This window comes from Oryctolagus cuniculus, unplaced genomic scaffold, assembly GCF_051225735.1.
Source record: "Oryctolagus cuniculus isolate XC-2025 breed Fujian yellow rabbit unplaced genomic scaffold, ASM5122573v1 ptg000044l, whole genome shotgun sequence".
Taxonomy (NCBI): Eukaryota; Metazoa; Chordata; class Mammalia; order Lagomorpha; family Leporidae; genus Oryctolagus; species Oryctolagus cuniculus.
In genome coordinates, this window is record NW_028301709.1 from 250535 (window position 1) to 277966 (window position 27432).

Below are 27432 nucleotides of genomic sequence, written 5' to 3' on the forward strand. Positions count from 1 at the left end.
TGAACAATTGAAACTGTCTTATTTACAATTGTAGGACTGGATATGGCAATTTTACTTGAAGTACAGTATGTAGCCTGCTTATTGTATGATTTTTGGAAAAGCATGTATTTATATATAACAGCAGATCTGTTAATCATTTAAAAGTGAATTATCATGATTACCCAGATGTAAAGAATGCAATATGTGCTAATGAGTTAGCAGTCACAGACATTTAGAATTAGAGGGATTTTGGAACCTTTTCAATACTGCAGTTTTTATGAAAAACTAATAATTTTTTTATTTGACAGGTAGAGTTATAGACAGTGAGAAAGACAGAAAGGTCTTCCTTCCGTTGGTTCACTCCCCAAATGGCTGCCACAGTTGGAGCTGTGCCCATCCAAAGCCAGGAGTCAGGTGCTTTCTCCTGGTCTCCCATCTGGGTGCAGGGCCCAAGCACTTGGGCCATCCTCCACTGCCTTCCTGGGCCATAGCAGAGAGCTGGACTGAAAGAGGAGCAACCAGGACTAGAACACTTTGCCCATATGGGATACCCACACTACAGGCGGAGAATTAACCAAGTGAGCCATGGTGCTGGCCTCCGATAAATTTACTTTTAACAAAATATCAAAATATCTTACTCAGTATAAAGTTAGTAGTGAAAAAGAGACTACCTTGTTGAACACAGAAATTTGAGATTATATTTCTTGGTATTAATTTGCATCTTAAGGCTTATTGCCTAGTTTATTTCAACATTTTAATCTAATATTACTAATAATATCTTGTACTTAGTGGTTCACTGTGTGCCAGACAATATTCTTTTGATTTTTTAAAGGATTTATTTATTTATTTATTTATTTATTTGGAAGTCAGAGTTACACAGATAGTGAACAAGAGGAAGAGAGAGAGAGAGGTCCTCCATCTGCTGGTTCACTCCCCAGATGGCCTAAAAGGTCAGAGATATGCCAATCTGAAGCCAGGAGCCAGGATCTCTTCAGGGTCTCCCATGCAGATTCAGGGGCCCAAGGACTTGGGCCAACTTCCTACTGCTCTCCCAGGCTATAGCAGAGAGCTGGATGGAAAGTGGAGCAGCTGGGACTTGAACCAGCCTCCATATGGGATGCCCCCACTGCATGCAGTGGCTTTACTGGCTACACCACAGCACTGGCCTCAAGACAATGCTCTAAAATGATGCATTAATTATTCCCAAATATTGAAAAGTGGCATGGTACACATTTGAATGTGTTGTTTTGTACTAGTTGTAGAAACAGTTTAAAATATATTTAGATTTAAAAATGTAAGCTTTGATCTAAAGGTTTACTTTCCCCTAAGGTGCCTGTTCGGAAACTGAGAGATCGTTGAAGTCTCAAGATAGGGTACAACTGATCTTATCCAAGCCTTCTTTATCACATGAGGATGCTAAATGCCAAGGCCCAGAGAAGTAAAGTGAATTGTTCAAGGTCACATAGGTAAGTTGTAGCAGGGATAATTCTGTATTAGCATTAGGTATCCTAATACATAGGCCACTGTTCTGTCAATTTTGTACTCCTTCTGGAGTTAAAGATTCTAAGTTGTGGAAAATTAAGTTTGGAAATTTAGTGGTTGCTATGTTGTTATGGTGAGAAATTTCTGTGTATAGCTATGAGTTGCTTAAATTTTATTCAATATATTTTTCTAGTATGTTTGCTATTTATTTGAAATGTATAACAAGTAGCTTCATCTATTTGCCAAAAGAATTTTTTAAAGATTTATTTATATTATTTGAAAATCAGAATTACACAGAGAGAGAAGGAGAGGCAGAGAGAGTGGTCTTCCATTCACTGGTTCACTCCACAGTTGGCCTCCATGGCTGGAGCTGTGCCAACTGGAAGGCAGGAGCCAGGAGCCTCTTCCTGGTCTCCTATGCAGGTGCAGGGGCCCAAGGATTTGGACCATTTTATAGTGCTTTCCCAGGCCGTAGCAGAGAGCTGGATAGGAAGTGGAGCAGCCAGGTCTTGAACTGATGCCCCTATGGAATACCAGCACTGCAGGTGGCAGCCTCACCCACTATGCCACAGTGCCAGCCCTTGCCAAAAGAATTTATAGAAGCTATTCCATATATACACTTCACAATTATTTAGTTACTTGACACGAACTATCCCTGCATATTTGAAAATTTTGAATGGTATCACTTGGGTTTTAAGAATGTTATATTTTAGGTCTCTTAATATTTTTAGTGATGATGTTTTAAAGGCCCTTTCTGTTTTATGAAAAATGATAAGGATTTTGTTTTACAATGGCCATAGTATTACCACTTAAAGCAATAGATTAAATAACACTTTTAAACAAAGTCATTTAATACTGAATTCTAAAACACTGGTATATTTTAAGTGAGAAGCCGGATTTCTTTCAGATATTCTAAATAAGAATGATAATCAAAATTGAAGACATCTACAGTTTTTAATCACTTCTTTTAAATATTAGTCATAATGGTCCAATTTAGAGTTTTAATTTTCATTAGCTTTTAAAAGATTCAGCACGGTTTATAGAAAAAATTAAGAGAACATAATTATATACTCAACCTCCCTCCCTTCTTTTTCCTTCTTTGTCATTTTTTTTTAGCTTATGATATGACATTTTCCATTTACATTACGTTAAAAAAGGGTGTTGAATCAAGGGACAAGTTTAACAGGCAAAAAGCAGAAAGATCGTAATTTAGAGGGAATACAGACAATGGCTCTAAACAATATTTGAATATCACATCTAAACAATATTTGAAGAAATTGATAAAATAAATATTTTAATTTCTCCTACTAAAATGCTCAGAGAAAGTCTTTCATTATTTATCAAATATTAGTGCAAATATATGGATTTAAATGATCCCAAAAAGTGGTAATTTTTGTGTAATAAAGTCCAATTATTGTCAAGGCTTTTTGACAGTCTCACAGAAAACTTGTGTTTGTGAATGGGAAGAATAATATCAAAATGTCCATACTACCAAAAGCAATTTGCAAATTCAATGCAATTCCAATCAACATACCAACGATGTTCTCAGAGCTAGAAAAAATGATGCTAAAATTCATATAGAAACATGAGAGATGCTTAACATCTAAAGAAATGTTATAAAACAAAAAAAAAGCTGGAGACATCACACCATATTTTAAGACATATTACAGGGGTCAGCACTATGACAAAGCAGGTAAAGTCACCGTCTGCAGTGCCGGCATCTCATATGGGTGCCAGTATGTTTCCCAGCTGCTCCACTTCTTATACCCCTCTCTGGTATAGCCTGAGAAAAAAGTAGAAAATGGCCAAAGTCTTTGGGCCCCTGCACCTGCATAGAGACCTGGAAGAAGCTCCTGACACTTGGATTCAGATCAACGGAGCTCTGGCCATTGTGGCCATTTGGGGAGTAAACCAGTGGATGGAAGACCTCTCTCTCTCTCTGCCTCTACCTCTCTGTGACCCTGCCTTTCAAATAAATAAATAAACTGCAAAAAAAAAAAAAACACAAAAAGAAGAAGTGTTAGCACTGATATAATAACAGACACATAGTTCAATGGAAAAGACTAGGTAGCATAGAAATAAACCCAAATTTCTACCAGCAACTCATATTTAACAAAGGAACTAAAATGAACTGGAGAAAGAAGAATCTCTTTCACAAGTGGTGCAGAGGAACTTGATGATCCAAATGTAGAAGCCTGAAAATAAACTCCAACATCACTTACACTATGTGAAAGTGAACTCACAGTGAATGAAAAATCTAATCATAAGACCCAAACCCAAGTAAGCATAGGGAAACTCTAAATATTGTCAACACACAATAGCTTTTCGGTAAGATTCCAATAGCAATAGTCACAAAAATAAAAACAGAGACATCTGAGTATATCCAACTAAGATACTTCTTCACAACAAAGTAAACATCAAAGTGTAGATACAATGAACAGATGGCAGGAAAAATTAAAACTCTGAATGTTTACAGATTTCCAGAACATTTACATGAATTGGAAAAACTCCAAAAAATACAGTGAAGAAACAGGCAAGGATCTGAATAGACATTTCTCAGAAGAAATGTAAATGGTCAAAACATGTGAATATGCCCGATGTCACTAGCCATTATGTAAATATAAATCAGAACACCATATCAGTCTCCAACACCTGTGGGAGAATACAACACTCAGGTGTTTGTGTGTGCAGCAAGTGGGTTTAGAGGACCCTGTTCACCTCTGGAGAGCAGAGTCTACGGGGAGACAAAGAAACCTTACTGCTTTCCTAATGGGCTTATTAAATTCTTGACCAGTGCCTGTTAGTCTTGCCACAAACTTTCTAGTCTCACTACTTTCCTTCTTCTTCCTCTTCTCTGTGACTTGTAAAATAGTATACATTCTGTATGCTGTGGATACTTTAGATTTATTTTATTCCTTCGGTCTCCTATGAAGTTCCTCCACAAAAACACAGCCCTCAAAATATTCATTCATTTATGCAGTCTGCAGATTTCATGAGCTACTAAATTCCAAATAGTATATTAAAGGCAAGATCTAGGCCTAAGAGAAAAGTGGTCTGAATTCTGTGCCTAGAAGAGGATTTGGGACATAGTAGAATTTCGGTGAAGTGCTATGTGAATGACATGCACTCATTAAATGAGTAATCTAAAGCATACACTGCATTCAAGCAACACAGCAGCCCTACTCACCTCAGGTAGAGCAATTGAGAGGAATAATGTGAACAAAAATAAGACATCAATAAGTTGAATAATAACAGAGAAAAAACAAAATGAGATAGATGCCAACATTACTGACCTATTTTTGAGGAATTAAATTGATAGAGGGGCTGGCATTGTGGCTAAGTGGGGTAAGCTGCAATCTGTGAGGCCAGCATATCATGTGAGTTCCACTTTGAGCTTAGGAATCTCCACTTCCAATTTAGCTCACTGCTAAACACCTGGGAAACCAGCAGAAGATGGACGAAGGACTTGGGTCCTTGCCACTGATGTGGGAGACTTGGATGAAGCTCCTGACTTCAGCATGCCCCAGGCTCAACTGTTGAAACTCTCTGGGGTGTGAGCCAGCAGATGAAAGCTATCTCTGTCTTTCCCCCTCTCTCTAAATCCACTTTTCAAATAAACAAAGATTTAATAAACAAATTAACTGATTTCAAAATACACAAAAACATGAACAATACTATATCATCTTGATGCCAAACTGATAAAAAATAACAAATGCTAGAGAGCACATGGGAAAAGAAAACCGTCATATATGGTGGGTGAAAACACAAGTTAGTACAGATGTTATGCAGAACAGTATGGCCATTCCTTAAAAAGGATAAAAATTGGGCCGGCGCTGTTGTGCAGCGCCTGAGGGGCCAGCATCCCATTTGGGTGCCAGTTCTAGTTCCAGCTGCTCTTCTTCCAATACAGCTCTCTGCTATCTCCTGGGATAGCAGTAGAAGATGGCCCAAGTCCTTGGGCCCATGCACCCATGTGGGAGACCCAGAGGAAGCTCCTGTCTCCAGGTTTCAGAATGGCATAACTCTGGCCTTTGTAGTCATCTGTAGAGCGAACCAGCTAATGGAGGACCTCTCTGTGTCCCTATCTCTATTGTAACTCTTTCAAATAAATAACAAAAATTTAAAATAAGATAAAAATTGACCTACCATGTGAGAGTTATCTTGCTCTTGGCTATATATAATAAGGAAATTTTATTAGAAGGAAAGGAGAAGAGCATATCAAAGATACAGCAATTTTCCCATAACACAGCCACTATAACACAGTTCACTGCAGCCAGGATTTGAAACCAATCTAGCTATCCATCAATGAAAAAAATGGACAGGGGAACTTCATTTAGATACAAAAAAGAACAAAATATTATTAAATTAATTGAAATAAGCCAGAAGCAGGAACACAAATGTCACCTGGTCCTTGTCACATGTGGAAGTGAAAGAAAATAATGGATCTGAACACAGAACTGTGATTACTAGAGGCTGAGAAGGGAAGCAGCTAGGGATAGAGGGGGATTGGATAATAGGTAACAAAATACAAAGAGGCAGAAAGAACTTCTGGTGTCCCATAATATAATGAGATGACTACATTCAACCATATTAGGTTCTGTGTAAAGAACTGAAAGAGAGGAGCTGGTAGTCTCAAATCATGGAGAAGAATTAGAAACTGTAGTTGCTTGGGGGCCAGCATTATGGCACAGTGGGCTAACGCCCTGGCCTGAAGCACCAGCATCCCCTGTGGGTACCAGTTCTAGTCCTGGCTGCTCCTCTTCTGATCCAACTCTCTGCTATGGCCTGGGAAAGCAGTAGAAGATGGCCCAAGTCCTTGGGTCCCTGCACCCAAGTGGGAGATCTGGAAGAAGCTCCTGGTTCCTGGCATCAGATTGGCAGAGCTCCGGCCATTGCGGCCACCTGGGGAGTGAACCAGCAGAGGAAGACCTCTCTCTCTCTCTGCTGCTACTTCTCTCTGTAACTCTGTCTTTCAAATAAATAACTCTTTAAAAAATTAATAAAACTGTAGTTGCTTAGCTTGATCACTTTTTACTGCATAAATGTGTGCAAATATTGCACTACACCCTGTAATAATGCATGACTAGGACACATTAATCACAAATTATTTCAATGAAATTTTAAAAATTAGAAGCATTTCTTTATATTAACAATGAACTATTTGAAAATGAAATTAGAGAAACATTTCCATGCATAGCAGCATAAGAACCAGGAACCAATGTCTTCAATGTTATCAGTGATGAATCAGATTCACAGACCCCAGCACTCAGTTTTTGCCATAGACCTTACCATGGCAATTGTGGGCATATAGTAGTAAATCAATGGACACGAATCCTTTGTCTCTATATCTGTTAAATAAATAAACAAGGAATTCATCAAAGAAAAAGAGATATCAATTTGGATGCCAGGTCACAAAAACACATGCACTTGAGCTATCCTCCAGTTTGTGATGCCAACAAATCTTTCAGACATGTTACATTTTCAGAGACTTTTCTGTAATCTTGCTAAGCTTTCTGGAAATCTGCCTTATAGCAAAGCGATTCCCAATTCCATTACACTCATGATTATTCTTTTGTGTGAGTTATTAGTTTACCATCTAGAGATAATTTATGGTACAAAACTTTTCTATGCATGCATGTTTTCTCATTTGTGAGTCTATTCATGGGAATTGAAGACTGATTTATAGCAGAAATACATTTTCCAAATTCATTGCATAGACTTTTGTTCCTTATGAATTCTCTGAAGTCTGTTGATGTCTAATTTCTGGCTAAAGGTTTTATCGTATTTACAGCATGCAAAGAGTACCACCTTTTGTGAATTCTGTATCTATACAAGCCTGAAACAAAGAAAATGTTTTTATACAATCAGTATACTCCTAAGAAACCACCTGTGTCAATTCTCTGATGTACCATTGACTTCTGACAAACAACCTTTTCACACTAATAATATTTATAAGCTTTCTCCTTTACATGAGTCTCTGTTGGATAGGATGTGATTTCCAGCAAAAGGTTTTGTCACAATACTTACATGAATTTTGGAGAAAAGCTCTTCCACATTCATTATATTGTTAAGGTCTCTCCCTTGTTCAAATTCCATGATGGATTATGAGGCATTACCTATGTGAAATGACTTTCTCACATTTATTTCATTCATTAGATATATATGTTGTGCATTCTGATATAAGGAGAGATTTGGGCAGAGCTTTCCAACACTCATTACACCCATAAGGTTTCTCTCCCACGTGAATTCCCTGTTGTCGTATGAGGTATGGCTTCTAATTAAAGGGATTTTACTTTCAAAGGAGTTTTTCCCTATATGAATTTGATGATGTACAATGAGGGCTGAATTATGGTAAAAGGCTCTGAGTCATTACATTCATAAAATTGCTCCCCATGAGAATTCTTTTATGTTTGATGAGGTCTGATTTGCACCACAAAGGCTTATTCACATGTATTACATTCATGCATTTCTCCCCTTGGTGAATTCTCTAATATTTCATGAGATATAACTTGCACAAAAAGGTCATGTAGAAAATTCCTTGTGTGGATTCTCTGATATCTTATGAGTTATGAAGTAGAGCAAAGAGGCTTTCCACCATCCTTCGATCCATAAAACCTACCTAAATTGAGCAACAAAGATATAGAAAACGTAAACACACACATAACCGGATGGAAATGATATCAGTAATAAAGACCCTCACCGCCAAGAAAACCCCAGGACTGGATGGCTTCACTGCTGAATTCTAACAGACATTTAAAGCACTAACTGCAATTCTTCTCAAGTTATTCAAAACAATTGAGAGAGAGGCGATTCTCCCAAATTCTTTCTATGAAGCCAGCATCACCTTCATTCCTAAACCTGAAAAAAGTGCAACAAAGAAAGTAATTATAGACCAACTTCCCTGATGAACATACATGCAAAGATCTGCAACAGAATTCTGGCCAATTGAATCCAACAATGCATCAGAAAGATCATCCACCCAGACCAAGTGGGATTTATCCTTGGTATGCAAGGATGGGACCAAAGGCATTTCCACAGTCATTTCCTTTATAAGCTTTCTCCATGGTGTGAAGGCTCTGATACTTTCTGAGGTTTGACTTCTCAGCAAAGGTTTTTCCACAGTCATTGCACTCATAAGGTTTCCCCCAGTACAAATTGTCTGATGCTTTGTGAGCTTTGACTTCTCAGCAAAGGCATTTCCACAATGATTGCATTCATAAGGTTTCTCCCCTGTGTGACTTCTCTGATGCATTTTGAGTTGTGATTTCTGGCCAAAGCTTTTTCCGCAGGCATTGCATTCATAATGCTTGTCTTCTGTGTGAATTCTCTGATGCTTTCTGAGGTTTGAATTCTGGCCTAAGGTTTTTCCACAGTCATTGCATTCATAAGCTTTCTCCCCTGTGTGAATTCTCTGATGCTTTCTGAGGTTTGCCTTCTGGCCAAAGGCTTTTCCACAGTCATTGCATTCATAAGGCATATCCCCTGTGTGAATTATCTGATGATTTATGAGGTGTGGCTTCTGGCCAAAGAGTTTTACATAGTCATTGCACTCATAAACGCTTATCCCCTGTGTGACTTCTCTGATGATTTATGAGGTTTGACTTCTGGCCCAAGGTTTTTCCACAGTCATTGCATTCATAAGGTTTCTCCCCTGTGTGACTTCTCTGATGATTTGTGAGTGTTGATTTCTGGCCAAAAGCTTTTCCACAATGATTACACTCATAAGGTTTCTCCCCTGTGTGAATTCTCTGATGATTTAGGAGGTTTGCCTTCTGGCCAAAGGATTTTCCACAGTCATTACATTCATAAGGTTTCTCACCTGTGTGAATTCTCTGATGATTTATGAGGTGTTTCTTCTGGCCAAAGAACTTCCCACAGTCATTACATTTATAAGATTTCAACCCTGTGTGAATTCTCTGATGTCTAATGAGATCTGACTTCTGGTGAGTGGTTTCTCCACAATCATTACACACATGAGGGTTTTCCACTTATATGAGTGCTGTGATGGAGGGTATGGCAGAATTTAATACTGAATGACTTCCCACAAGGTTTACATGCATAGGATTTCTTCCCTATATTTGGTCTATGATTCAGTCTAACATGTGATTGGTAAATAACAGGTTCCACAGGCCCAATATACTTATAAACGTTCTCTCTTTTGGGACTTTGTTGATGTATACTGAGGTTAGAATTCTTATGGAAATCTTGTACTATTTGAGTTGTCTTGCCAATAGTGGCAATTGACTTATTACAGGTTTCTACCATAAAAAGCTTCTCAGATTCACAGAATATATTCTTGCTTTTGAAGACTTTCCCTTGTCCAATTTGTTCAAGTGCCTGCTCCATGGTCTGAATATTGTGCTGTTGATTAAGAGGTTCACAGAACTGGAGAGTGTTCCCAGGTACCTTAGTAGCACAAAATTTCTCTCCAGCTTGTAGTTGATCAGGCCCACAATGGGGACACATATTGTGACATATACTGCATTCTTCAGGTTTTATTCCTGAATAGTTTCTCTTTTTGATGCTCAGTTTTGGAATATGGCTTATACTTAAATTAAGTGTTTTTCTGAATTCATGTTAGTCATAACATCCTGATTCAGATTTTTCTCCAGACTGTTCTGGTTGGTCTTAATCAGTTCATCCAGTTTCATGGCAACTGAAGTGAGGAAAAAAATGATGTCACTACATCAAATATAATTGTTTCTTCTAGCATACTCGTGTAAAAGGAATGAAGTTACTTGTATTTAAGAGGGATAAGATGTTAGGAAAAGTTCTGCATTTGTGCCTCCTCACACAGGGCACCAAAATGTTAGGAAAAGAGTTGTAGAATAGAGGAGAAAGTGTATGAATTTACAGCCAGACAGAATTTATTCAGAGAAAATTAATCTACAGAGGTGGGTGACCAACTGCCTGTCTGTACAAGATGGAGCATGAAGGCCCCAATTCCCAGGGGCCAGACCTTTTTGAGGAGGGCTAAGGCTGGGCATGAGGGTAGGGGGCAGCAGTGGAGGGGAATTCCAGGAACTGGGTGGGGGCCTTAGGAACCTGGAAAATAATGCAGGGTGGGGTATGAAGGCAATAGGCTGTGAGACCCAATTGAGTTTCAAGGGCAAGGAATACATTCCAAAGTTTATCTACTTTGGGCAATGAGGGAGAATGGCTCAGGCTTATATCCTCATTCCATCATAAGATTTTCAAAAAATGATTAGAAGATACATATTTATGAATATACAGGTTTTCTCCATTATACATTAATATATTAAATTGTATCCATAGATTTTCCAATGTTCATCCATGATCCTGTTTACTACCAGAATTTTTTCCAAGTATGATTGAATGGTTTTTGTGGTAAGATGTCTTAAGTCACTTCTTGGGATGCCTGTATCTCAAAACAGTGCCAGTTTAAGCCGAGGCTACTCTGCTTCCAATACAGCTCTGAGATAATAGATACTGGAAAGCAGCAGATAATGGTTCATGTGCTTGGGACCCTGTGATAGAGATGAGTAGGTGAAATTCCAGGCTTCTGGCTTCAGATTAGTCATAACTGTTGATAGTATTTGGGGAGAGAGTTAATAGAAAATCTATTCCTCACTGTTTCTCTCTCACTTTCTACTTTCACAAAAATGAATAAGGCTTCACAGAATGGACTAATATTTGATAAATATATTCACCTGTAATCTAGAAACCAATTTTTCCCTGCCACTTCTTCAGTTCATTTTTTAATGTATTTTTATTTCTTTATTTGTGAGAGTTAGACTGTGAGAGACAGAGACAAAGATCTTCCTTCCATTGGCTCACCCCTCAAATGGCAAATACATTTGGATCTATGCCAATCCAAATCCAGGAGCCAGGTGCTTCCTCCTTATCTCCATTGTAGGTGCAGGGGCCCAAGCATTTGGGCCATCCTCCACTGCCCTCCCGGGCCACAGCAGAGAGCTGGACTGGAAGAGGAGCAACCAGGACTAGAACCTGGGGCCCATATGGGATGCTGGTGCTGCAGGGGGAGGATTAACCATGTGAGCCACGGCGCCAGCCCCTTTTTCAATTCATTTTTAAAAAATTGTGGGTTTTGTACTTCTGTGATATTTCAACCATAAATATGGGGAAGTTTTACTAGATCATTTCCTTGAAGGTAAAGAGTGAAATGTGTCTATACTCTAAGCAGGATCACATTCATGGGACAAGATTTGAATATGTGGTTGTCTTGTGTTCTGTCTTCCCAGGCAAACAGCATTTGTGGGATTTTTCTAATGAAAATCTCTGTTTTATCTGCACTATTATAGTTTCCCCATATTTCTAAGGAAACCTGACATCCTAATCTTCTTAGAACTACAACAGTTACAGAAAGTTCCAATATACCACCTTGGCTATACATTCCCACCAGTTGAAATAATTTATTCCTGCAACCCAGAGTCTGCTCAATTATTGAAAATTGATTTCTAACTCATTGTGAAGACGTCAGCCCTGGTTACCTCCTCTTGTTTCTTTCTATAAACACTCCTCTATGATAATTTGAGTTTCTGGAGGTTTGTTGATTTTCACAGAAAACTTCATTTCCTTTGCCTTTACCAGAGATACTGATCTCCATAGATACTGTAGAATGTCTGTGTCTGAATCACAGGACCAGCTGTCTTCAGGAGTAAGACTTGGGAAAAACTCGTGGAAAGAACACCAGTCAATATCTGTTGCACTGCTTCTGCTTTGGCCTCCCTGCCCGTTATGTACACACTGATATGGAAGGCTCTGATGTAGGCATTCTTCCCCCATCCATGGCTCTGCTCCTTGCTCCAACTTGAAGATCAAGTCAGGTTTGGTCCTGCAGTGCCCTACTAATGGAAACAATATAGACTTTGTGAAATCACTATCTTGGGTTAATGAAAGGAGTACAGCTTGGTCCAGGAGCTATGCAACAAATGTTCCAATGTGAAATCCTTCCCAGGTGGTAGATATTCAGATTCTTCATGGACTCAAATTCTATACCTGTCCCTCATTCAACTTTATGAATAGTGCTCACTTAGTTGTCAAATAGCAAGAAAATGTTACCATTGGGCATGTGATGAGTGTCACTCACCCAGGGAGAACAGGCTGCTGTAGGTCTCCAGCATCACATCCCTGTACAGGATTTTCTGAGCTTGGTTCATGTTCTGCCATTCCTCCCAGGTAAAGTACACAGCCAGGTCTTCAAATGCTATCATCCCCTGTGACAGAACACTCCTGGTCAACATGTCAACTCTGTCACCTAACAAACAATGGCAGTTGTATATCTTCTACATGGGTATGGATGAAGAAGCAAGAATGCCATTTCATTTCAGATTTGTGAGCATTTGGGCAGCCACACAGAAGCATTCAACAGGGGATCAAACCTATGGTATAAAGGCTGTGAAAATTGTCCAAGCTGGAGGGAAACAGGAATTTCTGTTCACAAAGGCCAGACTATGTCAAGGGCAATTGCACAGTAGGCTGAAAGGGGGACAAGAGTCACTCTGGAATGAGCAGTGTTCAGAAGAATGTAGAAGTATTCAGGAAAAAAGACAAGAAACCATCAGGGAAGTTATGAAGGGATTGAACAGCGAAGAATTTCCAGAAAAACACTGTACACAGTCAATGCAATTATGGCAGAGAAAAAAATTTTTAAAAGAGACAGTAGGCATTTAACTTAGTGTTTATGATGCCAGCTCAGATACTCTCTCTCTGCATCAAATTTCCAAAGTTGGATTTCAGTGCCAGCTCCAGTTTCCAGCTCCCAGCTAATGCAGACCAGGGGAAGCAATGGTGATGCCAACCAAGAGGGAGGCCTAGATTCCATTCCTGACTCTTGGCTTCAGTTGTGCCCCACCTCTGCTTGATATTTTTATTTAGGCAGTGAAGAAGTGCATGGGAGCTTTCTAGCTTTCTCTCACTCCATCAATTTCTTTCTCTATCAGGCTCATAAATATTTTAAGTAAGGGAGGAGATTCAAGAAAGAATAGAAAGTAGCTTTTGCTTTTTCTATAATTATTCTACTCATAAACATTTAAAGAACTGAAATAACATGATAACAAATTAAAGTAAAAGCTATGGAGTTATTTACCCAAGAACAGAACCTGAGAAATTCTGTACTGTAATCTGCATTTGTGACTGAGGGAAATACAGAGAGCTTTGAGAACCTGCAGTAGGCACCAGCATTGTGGTACAGCAGGTAAGTCTCCACCTGCAATTCAGGCATCCCATGTGGACAGACAATTTGAGTCCTTAGTGCTCCACTTCCAATTGAGTTCCCTGCTAAAGTGGCTGAAAGAGCAGTGAAAGATGGCCTGAGTATTTGGGCCAATTCCACAAATATGGGAGACCCAGATAGAGTTCCAGACTCCTGGCTTTGGCCTGGCCAACCATTGTGGCCATTTGTTGAATGAACCAGCAGATGGAAGATATCTCTTTCTCACTACCCATCTCTCCCTATCTCTATTACTCTGCCTTTCAAATAAGTTAATAAATAAACCTTGGGGCTGGCACTGTGGCACAGTGGGTTAATGCCCTGGCCTAAAGCACCAGCATCCCATATGGGCACCGTTTCAAGACCCAGCTGCTCTAATTTTGATCCAGCTCTCTGCTATGACCTGGGAAAGCAGTAGAAGAAGGCCCACGGATTTGGGCCTTTGTAGCTGTGTGGGAGACCCAGAAAAACCTCCTGGCTTTAGATGGGTGCAGACCGGCCAGTGCAGCCAATTGGAGAGTGAAATGTTGAATGAAAGATCTCTCCTCTGTCTCTTTCTCTCTGCCTCTCCTCTCTCTGTGTAACTCTTTTAAATAAATAAATAAATTGTTAAATACAATCTTAAAACCTGAAAGAACATGCAGTAGATTATTTTCCCCACTGTGTTCTTACTCTAGCTGGGAATCAAGTTCATCTCCTCAAACTATTAAGGACTGCATTACTCTAACAATTAAAAAAATAAATGCAGCCAGCTCCGTGGCTCACTAGGCTAATCCTCCGCCTTGTGGCGCTGGCACACTTCATTCTAGTCCCAGTCAGGTTGCCAGATTCTGTCCCAGTTGCCCCTCTTCCAGGCCAGCTCTCTGCTGTGACCAGGGAGTGCAGTGGAGGATGGCCCAAGTCCTTGGGCCCTGCACCCCATGGGAGACCAGGATAAGTACCTGGTTCCTGCCATCAGATCAGCACAGTGGGCCGGCTGCAGTGCACCAGCCATGGTGGCCATTGGAGGGTGAACCAACGGCAAAGGAAGACCTTTCTCTCTGTCTCTCTCTCTCTCACTGTCCACTCTGCCTGTCAAAAAAAATAATAAATGTCACTGATTTGTGGTTTAGCCCTAGGTAAGTAATTCTCTTGCAGAATGCTAAGTGTTTATTTCCAGGGTGGAACTAAAACACTGCCCACTACATCATCTGTATAACACTAAAGAATGTGTTGGACATTATGACCCCAAAATTTAGAATATTGTCCTTGACTTCAATTGAAATCATATAACAAATATATATTTTGCTATGGCAACAGAAAATGAGACATGACATTGCCTTTTCTTGGATAAATGCAATGATTGATAGTCATGACAAATTCATCATACATCTTGTTTCTATATATTCCCTGAGAATAAAATTTACCTTCCTACATCCATTTTCATTAATAAATTATTATAAATCTAAAAACAAAACAGACAGAAAGCTGGGAATAATTAAGAAAACCACTTACAGGGGCCAGTGCTATCGCACGGTGGGTTAAAGCCACAGTCCGCAGAACCACCACCAGATATTAATTCCCACCAAATCAGGTGTGAGTGCGATTTTCAGGTGAATTCAATCAGAATTCCACAGCCATTCAGCTGGGAGGGGTGGATGAATCCAGAAACAGCCAGTTTACATGGGACTAAATCAAGCCTAATATCACAAAGGACTCTTGCATTTCTTTGGCTTTTTTCACATTTGTCTTATTTATCATGATTTGTAATGAATTTTCTGATGTGAGCTTTAGTTTTCAGACTGGAATATGGAGCCCAGGGCACGGGAGGAATGGTCTTTTTCATTCAGGGCACAGATGTTGGCTTGCTCCAATTCTGGCTTGCTGTCATTGTTTTGGTTGCCTCAGCCAATTTTTGGTTTTGAGCAGCAATTTTCTAAATGTTTTCTTGGTCTGAGTTTCTTTTGCCTTCTTCCATCCCAAATTTTGTATTCTGACGCAGTACAAACAAGAAGTTAGACAGAGGATCCATTATGAAATAAAAAAAAAAAAAACACAATAAATTGGCTTTTCAGGCTTAGAAATCTAAAGGCAGGATGACTAAGATGAATTTTTGTGTTTTGGAAAATGAAATGGAACCAATTTGCTGTGGGGACAGATATTAATTCCCTCCAAATCGAGTTTGACTGTGATTTTCAGGAATATTCAATCAGAATTCCACAGCAAGTCAGCTGGGAGGGGTGGATGTATCCAGAAACAGCCGGTTTCCTTGTGACTAAATCAAGCCCAATATCACTAAGGACTCTTGCATTTCTTTGGCTTTTTTCACAGTTTTCTTATTTATCATGGTTTGTAATGAATTTTATGATGTTAGCTTTGGTTTGGAGGCTGGAATAAGGAGTTCAGGGTACAGCAGGAATCGTCTTTTTGAATCAGGGCATAGCTGTTGGCTTGCTCCAATTCTGGCTTTCTGTCACTGTTTTGTGTGCCTCTGCTAATTTTGGTACTTAAGCAGCAATTTTCTAAATGTTTTCTGGGTCTGAGTTGGTTTTGCCTTCTTCCTCCCAAAATTTTGTATTCTGATGCAATACAAACAAGAGTTCAGACAGAGTAGCTATTATGAAATAAAAAAAAAAATTGGTGTTTCATGCTTAGAAATTTACAGGCAACGCAACCAACATGAGTTTTTGTGGTTTGGAAAAAGAAATGGAACCCTTTTACTTAGGGGACAGATATTAATTCCCTCCAAATCGAGTGGGAGTGGGATTTTCAGGTGAATTCAATCAGAATTCCACAGCCAGTCAGCTGGGAGGGGTGGATGAATCCAGAAACAGCCGGTTTCCTTGTGACTAAATCAAGCTGCTGCTCCCTGTGGACTTGTCCTCCTCAGCCTCTGACTAGAGCACAGCCACCTCTCCAATGTTGACATCCTCTGACACATGTTTCACTCTTCTGTTCTCTCTAAACTGCAGACTCTTGGGCAACATATGTAACTCTAATGCATCAACTTGCATAGAAGCACACACCTGAGCACTCCAGAGTCTTGGATTTCAGGTTGTAATTAACTTTCCTTTTCAGAGGACTGGTGAAAAAACAAGTCTGGAAGCCAGGGTGTAGCCTTGTGGTTCAAATGCCTATGTCTCATATTGGAGTTTCTTGGTTTGATTCCTGGTTCCAGTACCTGCCTCCAAATTCCTGATAATGTAGACCCTGGGAGCTAGCAAGAAATGGCTCAGATGATTGGGTTCCCTACTCCTGGGACAGCCCTGGCCACTGGGGACATTTCAGCAGTGAACTAGAGGGTGAATACTACTTCTCTGTCTACTTGTTCATTTCTTTGCATCTCCAATTAAAAAACAAAAAAAGTATGTTTGTATCATCCATTAAAATAACTTCCTCAATGGAAAAAAAGAGTTTCATTGTTAAATTGGGGAAAAATAATGCTTCTTGGTTGTGATATTAGAATAATGCATAACTGTACATCGGACATCCATTGTGGACAAGGAAGAGAAAGATGGAAGCAATAATTTTTATTTCTGGCTTTGGTACTTGTCATGTAACCTTGAAAAATTCATTTAAACTCATGGTGCCTGAGTGTCCTTAAAATTACAGGCTCATCTAGTTGAGGCAGGTGGTGTAAGGGGAGGTGGCAGGAAGCTGAGAGCTTTCCTTGTTTCTGTGCCAACAGAGCTAAGTGACATTAGCAAGTCATTTGACCCCTCTGGATCTTCCTCCCTTGTGAGATAAGATTGTCTTTATAGTTAAAGGATTTATTCTACACAGTCCTATCTTATGGTTAGGCTCACATGACTGTGAAGTGTTTTATAAACTGGCAGTGTAATAATCAAGTTGGCACTGAAGATGAAATGCTAAACAGCATAGAACTTCTAAGGCTTGTAGTTCTATGAGGAGCTACACAGAAACATTCAAGTTCATGGGCATTTTTAAATTTAAAAACAGAAACATTGAATCACTGTTCAGAATCAGTATAGTTGCTAAAATTCTTATTTATAATCACTGAGATTGGCAGTGTAATTACTGATAGCATACTCCTAGTGTTGTATATTTTAGTTTATACAATACTTAGACTATATAAAATATAGGTAGCATGGGAAGTGCGATACACAGCAGTCTTGTAGAATGGCAGATGTCCTAAACAGCACTCTGGCCTCAGAATCAGCCCTTAAGGCACTCAGATCTAGCTGAAGAGCCCATGAGAGTATTTTAGGTATGGAAAGCCACTCTGGCAAAAAAGAAAAAAAAGGACCTAAATAAAAGATCTCTGTGAGTGAGATCCCAGTAGAAAGAACGGGCCATCAAAGAAGGAGGTACCTTTCTCTGAAGGGAGGAGAGAACTTCCACTTTGACTATGACCTTGTCTAAATAAGATGGAAGTCAGTGAACTCAAGAGGCTTCCATAGCCTTGGCAACTCATGACTAGAGCCCAGGGAGATTTCTGATGCCATAAACAAGAGTGTCAGATTGTTCAGTCAACAACAGGAATCACTGTGTGCTTACTCCTTTTGTGGGATCTCTGTCCTTAATGTGTTGTCCAATGTGAAGTAATGCTATAACTAGTACTCAAACAGTATTTTACACTTTATGTTCTGTGTGCTGCAAACTGATGAAAACTTAATATAAACTAAATCGATCTTCTTTGTATAAAGATGATTGAAAAAGAATCTTGATGTAAATGGAATGGGAGAGGGAGTGGGAGATGGGCGGGGTGCTGGTGGGAGGGGAGTTATGGGGGGAAGCCTTTGTAATCCATACACTGTACTTTGGAAAATTATATTCACTAAATAAAAGTTTAAAAATATTAAAAAATAAAAATATAGGTAGCAATATTTAATGCTTCTCTTACTGTTCCTGGATTGGATTATAGCATACATTAATAAACCTTTTTTAAAGATTTATTTATTTATTTATTTGAAAGACAGCATTATAGAGAGTGACACATAAATAGAGATGATCTGTCTGCTGTTTTAATCCACACGTGGCTGCAAGCAGCTGGAGCTGGGCTAATCCAAAGCCAGGTGCTTCTTCCAGCTCTCTCACATGGATTCAGGCACCCAAGTATTTGGGCCACCTCCTGCTGCTTTCCCAGGCACATTAGCAGGGAGCTAGATTAGAAGCAGAGCAGCTGAGACATGAACTAGTGCCCATAGGGAATGCCAGCACTGCAGGTGGTGGCTTTACCTTATATGCCACAGCACCATCTACAGCCTATTCATTTTAAATTAATAACTAAAGATTATCTGCTGTTCAGCCTCAAGGCTTTGGCTTGGCCCAGCCTCTGCTGTTGTGGACATTTGGGGAGTGAAACAGAGGTTGAAAGATCTCTCTTCTTATGTCTCTCCCTCTCTAACCTTGCCTTTCAAATAAATAAATGAGTCTTTGAAATAAAAATACATGCATAAATACACACACACACATACACACACACACACGGTACCAACACAGTGGGTAAAGCCATGGCCTGCTGTGCCAGCATTCCATATGGGTGCTGATTCAACTCCCAGCTGCTCCACTTCCAATCTAGCTCCCTGCTAATGTGCCTGGGAAAGCATCAGAAGGTGGCCCAAGTGCTCGAACCACTGCATTCATGTGGGAGGCCTGGCAGAAGCGCCTGGCTTTAGATTGGCTCAGCTGAGGCCAATTTGGGAAGTGAACCAGCAGATGGAAGATCTGTCTCTACCCCTTCTCTATAACTCTGCCTTTCAAATAAATAATAGATTTTTAAAATGGGGGAAAAGGGCAGTTTTGTTGCCTTCCCTTTACCTAGAGTAACATAATCAAAATCTGTTAGGCAAAGAATAAGGGAAATTCTGAGATCATGTATTGACCATAGAAGAGAATGGATTCCTTGTGCATTTTCTGGAAGCCCATGCTAGTTGGAACCAAGGGAAGGATAACAAAAAAGGGGAGGCCTATATCCCTCTTATTTGTCTTCTTTGTTCATTGGAGCAGTGGAGAGTTGAGTAATGTAATATTGGTGTTTGTCTCCATACAGTTCATGTCTATTTAGCTGGTTCTTTTTATTTGCATTTCTTTTTTATTTATTTTAAGAGATTTATTTGAAAGGCATAGAGACAGGGGTCTTCGATCTGCTGGTTTGATTCCCCAGTGTTTGGGTGAGGCTGAAGGCCCATGAGCCCCCTCCCATCTCCATGTCGTGTGGGGTCCAAGCACCTGTCCATCACCACTGCACTCGTTGGCTGGAGTTGGAGAGGAAGTAGGGCGTCAGGGAATGGAACTGGTGCCCATGATGTGGGCCATGCAGGCTGTGGTTGCACCCCCATGCCATGAGTCCGTCCTCGATGAACCTTTCTTTAAAGTGGAATTAGGGGTAAAAATTGTCTGAGGTGCATGCACGTTTCTGTTGTGAGAGAGGCTGAGGCCCCGTGGGTGCCTGGGGGCCAACAGAAACACCTGAAGCCTTGGCCCCCAGGTCCCGGTTTCTCCCCTCTGCTTCTGCCCTGCCTGCAGGCCTGGCCCCGGGCTCCAGTGGTGCCTCAGGGATTTCGGCACCAAACTGGTCACTTTAGGTCACTTTGTGATGCCTGACTTCTGCCCAAAGAAGGAAGCAAGAAGGGGCCCAGCAGGCTTCCCCCGACCTCTGGAGCCCCGAGCCATGGTGCCGGCCCATGACCCAGGGAGCCCGTGATGATTCTGGACCAGACATTGGGACCCACGACCCCTGACCCCAGGCTCCAACCCCTTCGAGGTCACCACCGCAGCCTCCTATTTAGCTGGTTCTTAATCCTCAAGAAGGGATTTAGGTCAATGTTCTATTCTCATCAAAGACCTTAATGTTTAATTAAAGATTCTGTTAGTAATTTTAACCCTGGGTCGTTCTAAAGATGTGCTGTGACTTAGGTTTAGAAAAGAGCATCTTCCTTGCCACCCTCATCTCAGCTCTGGGGGCTGTCAGTTCTCCCTGCACAGATTCAGTAATGCATGCTTCTTCTCTACTACAAAGATCTTATGTTGGTCATATTTCCAGTTACCAAAATCAAATCAACTCACACCTGGACTCTGAGTATTCAATGACATTAGTTATCAAAATAAATGTATTCAAATATTCGAAGACCACTTCAAAGCTTAACTGCCTTCAAGAGTGTTTGGCACTTGGAACAGCCACTGTGGTTTTCTACACATGAGCACTCACTATTTTATATACCATTTAACAATTCAAACATCACTTCAGCTTCAGCAATACACAACAATAGAATGGATGATTCTACATAATAAACATGTTACATTAGTTTGGACTTAAAACCTAGAATTAAAACCATGTGGTAATATGGATGGATTTAAGGAAAGATGTATAGCTAGGTAGCTAAGGCTACAGAATCCCAGACCTATTGATTTTAAGTGAGTCTGGAACAACAGCATTCCATTGCATTATCTTCCATCTCAGAGTCCTGCTTTTCCAGTGAGACCCACCCCACTCAGACCACGTATTTCCTGCCTGTGTCTTCACGGTGGTGGAAGCTGTTCTCATACAGGCATCTCCTGGACAGTCACCAGCTTCCTGATTTACTACCTGAACTGGAATCCCCAGTTGCGAGGTATATTTCCCAAACACCCAGGCTGAATTGAATGTTCATCTCTGGCAGTCAAAAACTTCTGCCTTAGGAAACAGAACATGTCCTCTACTCTGGGGCTCCTTTTTCTTCTCATGGGGTTCTGTGGTGATCTGTGGTTTTCAACACAAGTCTGGGAGCATTCTGACTCAAAAGAAAGACCAGGGATAAGAGTTCTTTCTGGGGGCTGGTGTTGTGGCATAGCAAGTTACACTGCTGCCTGCAGCACTAACAACCCACATGGATGCCGGTTTGACTCCCAGCTGCTCTACTTCTTCCACAACTCCTTGCTGGGTAAAGCAGCAGAGAATGGCCCAAGCGCTTGGTCCTCTGCCCCCACATGGGAGACCTGGAGGAAGCTGCTGGCTTCAGCCTGGCCCAGCCCTGGCCATTGTGGCCATTTAGGGAGTGAGCCAGCAGATGGACCGCTGTCTTTCCCTCTCTTTTTCTCTCTGTAACTCTGCCTTGCAAAAAAATACAACTTCAGAAAGTTATTCTCCATCAAGCAATACACCCTTTTCCAGGCAGTTGTAAAGCTGGGAGTCATAGCTTCTCTTATATTTTGGATAATAAGAGTTTTGTTTTGAAAGCATGTTCATCTGAAACAAAGATCACTCATTGTCCTTTGTTAGAGAAGGGGACTCTGCTCTTTGAAAGTGAAAATCAGAAGCTGTAATGTGTGATGAGCTCCACCTGCCAGGTCTGGGGAGACTTATTTGAAAGACAGGGCATCAGGAGAGGAAGCTTTTCAGATTCCCTGGCCCTTGCTTTAGTCTTATGTCTTTACTTCTTTTGTTGCTTCTTGATGTCAAGAGTGTACACTTTATGCTGAAATGAGGAATTGTGTCTAACCTCTTTTGGGCCTTTTTCTAAGAAGAGTGTATATATTTTTCTTGCATATAAGGATAGCTTCTGGGGTGGGTGGATTTTTTTGGAAGTTTTCACAAGCTAGCCAGTAGCCTATATTTTCTTCACAGAATTCAGTTTTTAAAAAAGCTTCCAATACAGCCAGACCATCTGTAGGTAGGGAAGAGCAGGCAGAAAAATAAAAAGAAACATGAGGAATATGAGGAAGCTAATGATCAAACATTCCCTTGTGCTTTTCTAGTACTAGGATTAGCTATTCTCTTCTTTTTACTCAATCCTGTAATCCTGCGGATTTAGCTCTTTAAAGACAAAGATGCCTGTAGGCAAAATACTTAAGTTGGTTCCATACTACTAAAACAGAAATACTTCAGTTTGTTTTAGTGCCAAAAATGTATTTACAGGAGAGGCATAAATCCTCAGGGAACTAAGTCTCTTGCAAACACTGCATGCAATGAAAAGCATCCTCAGCCTCAACCAAGAGCACTGCCATTACAGAGCTTAAGGCTGATTTATCTTCCCCACCTGGTGTGAATATGTTGAGAAATAAGCGGAGATAAACAGACCTTCTAGGTTAAGTCAAATTCTCCTTGGTGAGCTGCTCATTTGAGGACACAGCCTTTCTGCACTCTTGTGATATTTGCAATGGATTCAATTCAAGCCTAATTCACAATTGCTGGCCAGCAGCTCCTGGAATGCTTCTGACCACAACAGTGCTTCCTTCGGGGAAGGTCTGCAAGAGCAGTTCTCTAATGAGTTGTGCTCAGAGCAGTTCCCCTCCCAGCTCAGCAGTGAGCTCTTCAGATTGCAAACACAGGAATCTCAACTTACTTGATGAAAGCTTGCTACCTGCTTTTCTTGCCAATTGTGGCCTTCCCAGGAATGGTGGAGTTTTGCCATAGGTAGCTCAACCCAGTCTTCAATACTCTTATTCTTCCAAAAAAAAAAAAAAAGACAATTCACTAAGTGGTCATCCTTGAATACACTACTGAGCCTGAATGCATTTTTACCAAATAAAGTTGCCCAATAGCTATAAACCAAAAGCCAACAACAGGCTTGCCCACCTAATATTACACTCAGCCCCGAAGTACTGAGCAGTTTCATCAGTTCCTCAGAATGTAACTACGCTGTGAGGACTACAGATAGGGATACCCAAATTTTAATTATCAATACACTGCACAGCTAATAAAGCAGATGCTGTCTCTTGCCCACAAAAGGAGACAGTTTCTCTGCAAGGTTAACCGCAATCGGGAGACATTTTGCACCTGATGGAACCCGCAGCGGGACTGCTTTGAGCCAGCTCCTCTCCTTCCCTTTCCACCTTCGGTCCAGGATGGGACAGAGACCATGCACAGGAGGTGCCACCAGTCACCCGTTTCCCCCGTCCACCTGCAATGCTCCTGGGAGGCAGATGCCACAGAACAGTGATTTGTTCCATGATTGTCACTGTGTGAGATCAGCCCATCATGAGAAAATGACCATGGATTCCAATGAGATATGAACTGCAGAAGCACTGTCCCCAGCATCAGTACAGGAGGGTGGATGATGGAAGGCACAGCATGGCCAGGATCTCTAGGGACCCCGCAGGACTCTGCTGCCCTGGATGCCTACAGCAGGCAGCAGCACAAAGGCCCAGTGCACCTCCAGCACCCTTCTACCAAACCCTTCCCCCTGTCTGCCCATGCAGACCACACAGATGCTGTGTCAGTGAGTAAATCAGCACCACACACTTGGTTTTCCTGATGAGACTTGGCCTTCATTGCTTCCCCAAGTGCAGCACGTGCTGCAAGCCTCAGCCAGCAGGGCTGGCAGGAGAGGTGGGCAGTCGCACTCACCAGGTCTGTCTCTTCTTCTCCTGCCCCTCCTGACTCAGGGGCCACCGCCGGCATTTTAGCCCCAAGGCACGAAACGGGACGGCCAAGAACCTAACACCACCCATGTCATGCGCACACACTGCAAATACCAGCTGCCCACCAATGTCCACCAACTTTATAGCCAGCCTAGCATGGGGCGGGTCTGGCAGCACTGGTCCTGCCTCAGGGCAGCAACGATTGTCCTGTGGCCCCCTGCTGGACTGAGCCTGAACTGCCCTGCAGCAGATTCTGGAAGCAAGAGAGCTGCTGATGGCTGAGGCCCTGGCTCAGAGTACACTTAGAGAGACCCTATGCCTGGCAAGGGCACTGGGGCCCTGGACTTTCCCAGGCTGCAGTCCTAGGGTGGAGGCTGGCTTGGCCTTTCCTCCCCCAGCCCTGCCGCAGGTGGAGCGGGGTTCTCACGGGGGCATCTTCCTTCGAGGGAGAGCGGGTGAACCCCAAATGCCATGACTCCCATCGCCGGGTGCTGGCCTGCAGCCTTCCGGGAGGGAGTAGGTGACAGTGACTTTGTGGGGAGGTGACACTTAAGCTGGGCCTGTATTTTGGGTTAGTTCTGGATGCACATCCCAGTGCACCTGGACCTGCGGGTCTGCTGCAGGCCTCCTGGAGGCTCTGGGAGCTGGGCATCCTGGTGGCAAGGGCAGGAGGGTGGGAGTTCGAGGTGCTGAGCTCCCGCTGGGTGCACCAGACACTTTGGAGCTGTTCAGAGTAAGTAGTCGAGGTCACCTCCTGAACCACTGCTGGTCCCAAACTCCTGGTTTGGGATTTGCCAGAACCCTGAAGTAGGGGTGTGGTGGGGGTGGTAGTGGTTGGCTTCAATGCACTGTATTTGTGAATTCTTCAAACACAGCTTCTCCCTACTCCTGCAGGCTTTCAAGTGATTGACGAGGACAGAGTCCCTCAGCTGCAAAGTGACTGAAGTTTGAAAACTACGTCCAGAACTTCACAGTGTGTATTCAGGTGGTCATCCTTCAGGCCTGCAGGTGGACACCAAGAGCCACAGTAAGATATTAATTACTGTAGATACTCTCCTTTCTTTCCGGTAGACCCACCAAAAGAGAATGGGAGATGAGTACTTGAACATTGGAACCAGTCAGCATGCTAGGGTGAGCTGCCAGTACTTGGAGCTCAGGAGTGGACATGGAGAGCAAAACATGCATTGTTACTAAAGAGGACAGTTAGGCATTTTACTGTGAAAAGGGAAATCATTTAGATGTGAACAAGACACCTTAAGAAAAGGTCTGTATAGTTATTTTTGTTTATTTGCAAGGCAGAGAGAGCCCTTCCATTTACTGCTCATTCCTCAAATGTCTGCACCAACCAGAGCTGGGTCAGGCTGAAGCCAGGAACTCAGTGTGGGTCTCCCACACAGGTGGCAGGGACTCAAGTACTTGAGCCATCAGCTGCTGCCTCCCAGGGTTCTGTTAGCAGGAAGCCAGAAGCAGAAGCAGGGCTAGGGCTTGAGGCCTGGGCATTCTGACTGGGATGTGGAAGGCTTTACCACTATGCCAAACGCATGCTGCAGTAAGGTGTTTCAACACATTTGCAAAATGTAAGAATGTGGTTTTAAATATATGCTCTTCATCTTAAAAATTTGCATAATCTTATATTCAGTTTCATATGATTCAATACTTATTATTAAATACAAGTAACATTTAGACACATGCTTTCCTCACCAATACAAACCTCAGTAATTTTTTCACTTAGAACCTTGAATATTAGCATTCATTCAGACTGAAGTTCACTCATAGGCTGGGAATTCTGACAGAGACAGTAGGGAAACAAATCTAGATGTGTATCTGATACCTAATAAGATTCTGAACCTGACTGATAGAATCTCAGTAACTGTTCAGAGAGTCACTTCATACCTCTCCCCTCTGTAATGAGAAGACTGTGTCCTTTGGCCACTTTCACATGATGTTATGTAAATCTAACCTGAAAAGCCTTTTATAAATTCTGAAGTACCATACAGAAGCATATTATGCATTTCCATATGTGTGAAAAAAGGCAATGTCAAAGGCATAGCTATTCCAGAGAGAAGTTAGGAGGATTAGCTCAGTTTGTAAATGTGTAAGTACCATTAAATATCTACATATTTGAAATAGATTTATAGAGTGTGGAGTTCATGATAGATATTGAATAAATGCACTCTGGATAATAAGCAAATATCAGAAATAATGCCACACCCATCAGTGTTTAAACTCTTCAGACAGCTCCATGCCAGGGAAGTGCAGTGATCCCTGTAAATTAACAAAAATCAATCTGTGTATACCCATGGAAGCCACTGGTTTATATGCAGTCTATACTAGAGGTTTTTGTGCTTAGTAAAATTACTTGATTTTTTAATGAATGCTTTCACACTCATACCTGATGCTGAGTGGCAGACAATTTTTTCTGAAAAGTATGTGGTTGAGAAATATAAATATAAATCAGTTTATAATTTTTGTGTCTGAATATTTTTCTGCATTGAAACAAAACCTGCAATAATCAGAAGACTTTTCCTCAACAAGTTGCTATATTGATGCATCTTCATTTATGTATGTAATGTATGCTTAGGTAAAAGGAATAGAGAGAGAGATCTCTATCTTCCATCTGCTGGCTCACTTCCAGATGGCCACAAAAGCTGGGGCTGAGCCAGGCTGAAGCCAGGACCCTGGAACTCTGTCCCAGTCCCCCATGTGGGTGCAGGAACCCAAACTCTTGGGCAATCTTTGCTGCTTTCCCAAGCAAAGAGCTGGATGAGAAGTGAAGGTGGTGAGTCTCAAAGCAGTGCCATAAGGCATGCTGCTGTTGCAGTTGGCAACTTACCTCTTTGTACCACAATGCTGTCCCTGGATTGATGACATATTGAAGTGCTGCCACTGGCTTTTGGCTAAATAGGATGACTTAACATGTTTTCCACTCTGTGGAAGAGGAACAAATAAGGCAGTTGGTTGTAAAAGTTGCCCATGGAAACCACAGCCTGAGAAAGATGAATCAACTCACCTTGCATTTTCCACCTTGCATCTACACCACCCTTTTCTGGACAAACATCTGATTGTATGCCCTTGTGATGGAGGTTCTCAGGGTGCTGGAACTTTTTGTAATTTTTTAAAAATATAGATTAAGAAGAAGGCAAATAAACAAAAAATTACAAACTGCTGCCAATACCAAGAAGAGATTATTGAGAGTAAAAGGTCACCTGTTGGAGCCAGCACTGTGGCACATCAGGTTAAAGCCCTGGCCTGAAATACAGGCATCCCATATGAGTGCTGGTAGAGTTCCGGCTGCACCACTTCCAGTCCAGCCTTCTGCTAATGCACCTGGGAAAGCAGTAGAGGATGGCCCAAGTCCTTGAGACCTTTTGCACATGTGGGAGACCCAGAAGAAACTCCTGGCTCCTGGCTTCAGTTCAGCTCAGCTCTGTCCATTGTAGCCATTTGGGCAGTGAACCAGCAGATAGAAGATTCTCTCTCTCTCTCTCTCTCTCTCT

General features: G+C 41.6%; 1 long non-coding RNA gene across 1 annotated transcript in view; it reads right to left on the reverse strand.

Moving 5' to 3' along the window:
• LOC149119046 (uncharacterized) overlaps nt 1–24045 on the reverse strand; it is a 32761-nt gene extending 8716 nt beyond the window's left edge. The window contains exons 1-2 of the long non-coding RNA XR_016228849.1: nt 23922–24045; nt 22918–23019 (exon numbers count right to left, since the gene is read on the reverse strand). This is a non-coding gene — a long non-coding RNA (uncharacterized LOC149119046). The remainder of the gene's footprint in view (nt 1–22917; nt 23020–23921) is intronic.
• Nucleotides 24046–27432: the final 3387 nt, after the last annotated feature.